Genomic DNA, 1,964 nt, shown 5'->3' on the forward strand with positions numbered 1-1,964 from the left:
GGAATGAACAAATTGATCCTAAAATTCATATGGAATTGCAATGGACCCTGAATGTCCAAAAAAAATAAAAGTCTGGGAAAAGAACAAAGTAGAAGAACTCAGTTTCTGATTTCAAAACTTACAACACAACACCTCTACGAAACTACAGTAATCACAACCTTATGGTCCTGCCATAAGCATAGAAATATACAGTGTTAGAACAGAAAAAGGGTCCAGAAATCAGCCCATACATCGATGGAAATCTGATTTTTATGAGGATGCCACAATCATTCAATAAGGAAAAAGTCTTTTCAACCAGTAGTTCTGGAACAACTGAATATCCACATGTGAAGAATGCATTTGGTCCCTACCTCATACTATACAGAAAAATTAACTCAAAATGGATCAAAGACCTAAATGTAGGATCTAAAACCAGAAAATTCTTTAAAGGAGTGCTCACTTCGGCAGCACATATATTAAAATTGGAACAATACAGAGAAGATTAGCATGGCCCTTAAGCAAGGATGACACAATAATTTGTGATGCATTCCGTATTTTGGGGATTTTTGGTGCAGGGACAGGGAATAAGAGCTTGCTCTGTTTTTACTACTGTTATTATTTTTTAAATAATAAAAGTTTTACAAAGAAAATTCTTAAAAAGGAGCATAAATGTAAATAATTATGATTGTGGATTAGGCAACAATTTCTCAAGTGTGATACCCAATGCTGAAGAAACAAAAGAAAAAACATGAATTGGACTTAATTAAAAGTAAAAATATTTGTGCCTCAAAAAATATTATCAACAAAGTGAAAACACAGCCCATATAGTGGGAGAAAATGTTTGCAAATTATAAGTCTCATAAGACTCTACTATGAGAATATATAAAGAAATCTCTCAACTCAAACACAAAAAGAAAAACAGCCCTGTATAAAATGGGTGGAGGGACCAGGTGCAGTGTCTCATGCCTGTAATCCCAGCACTTTGGGAGGACAAAGTAGGCTGATCACCTGAGTTCAGGAGTTGGAGACCAGCCTGACCAACATGGAGAAACCCTGTCTCTACTAAAAATACAAAATGAGCTGGATGTGGTGACGCACACCTGTAATCCCAGCTTCTTAAGAGGCTGAGGCAGAAGAATTGCTTGAACCCTGGAGGCACAGGTTGCAGTGAGCCAAGATCACACCATTGCACTCTGGCCTGGGCAACAAGAGTGAAACTCCGTCTCAAAAAAAAGGGTGAAGGACCCAATTAGACACTATTCCAAAGAAGATATACAAATGGTAAATAGATACATGAAAATATAATCAACATCATTAGTCAACAGGGAAATGTGAATAGAAACTGCAGTGAAATACCACTTCACACCCAACTAGGATAGCTATAATTTAAAAAGAAATAAAACAACAAGTGTTAGCCAAGATGTGGAAAGTTTTGAGCCATCCTACAATCCTGTGAGAAATATAAAATGGTACAAGTGATGTGGAAAACACGTGGCAGTTCCTCACAAAGTTAAACATAGATTTACCATGTGACCCAGAAATTCCACTCTTAAGAACATACCCAAGAGAATTAAAAACATTTGTTTACACAATAACTTATATACTGATGTTCATAGAAGCATTATTTATTTATTTATTTATTTTGAGACAGAGTTTTGCTCTGTTGCCTAGGCTGAAGTGCAGGGTATTATGCAATCACAGCTCTCTGCAGCCTCAAACTCCTGGGCTCAAGTGATCCCCCCACCTCGGCCTCCAGAGTAGCTGGGACTACAGACAAATGCCATTACAGCTGGCTAGCTTTTTCTCTTTCTTTCTTTCTTTCTTTTTTTCTGTTGTAGAGACAAGGTCTCACTATGTTGCCCAGGCTGGTCTCAAACTCCTAGACTCAAATGATCCTCCCACCTCGGCCTCTCAAAGTGCTGGGATTAGAGGCGTGAGCCACCAGCATTGTTCTCAATACAGAAAAAGTGGCAACAACCCAAATG

The 1,964-nt window shown here is 37.9% G+C and overlaps 1 non-coding gene across 1 annotated transcript; it reads left to right on the top strand.

The window, feature by feature from the left end:
- Positions 1–431: 431 nt before the first annotated feature.
- Positions 432–538, top strand: LOC116272177. The gene has a single exon (XR_004180906.1). It is a non-coding gene; the product is annotated as a U6 spliceosomal RNA (small nuclear RNA).
- Positions 539–1,964: the final 1,426 nt, after the last annotated feature.

Source organism: Papio anubis, chromosome X, assembly GCF_008728515.1.
Source record: "Papio anubis isolate 15944 chromosome X, Panubis1.0, whole genome shotgun sequence".
NCBI classification, from domain to species: Eukaryota; Metazoa; Chordata; class Mammalia; order Primates; family Cercopithecidae; genus Papio; species Papio anubis.